Below are 383 nucleotides of genomic sequence, written 5' to 3' on the forward strand. Positions count from 1 at the left end.
CAAATGAGCAAAATGGAAGTAATCATTCAAACTCAAATTCGTGTTAAATGTTTTTTCTTAATAAGGGAACATATGATTTGTTAACGATTTATTAGAAGTATTTCGATTAATATTTTCACTATAGGTTATTCCGTTATTGGAATATGAAATATGAAATTAGGTATCAAGTATTCGAGCCACTAAATAAAGAATTTACAAAATTTTCTATTCCTAAACTTACCATGTTTCCATTATTGTTACTAATACCTCTGATTTCACTTAAGAAAACTGAAATTCATCATACCTGTTGCAGATTGGTTACACTTCACAATCGTATTATATGAAGTGCAGCATAATATTTTTGCTTTGTTCTCGAAAACTTGCTCTTAACACCCCCCCCCCCC

Source organism: Penaeus monodon, chromosome 22 (assembly GCF_015228065.2).
Source record: "Penaeus monodon isolate SGIC_2016 chromosome 22, NSTDA_Pmon_1, whole genome shotgun sequence".
In the NCBI taxonomy this organism is placed as follows: Eukaryota; Metazoa; Arthropoda; class Malacostraca; order Decapoda; family Penaeidae; genus Penaeus; species Penaeus monodon.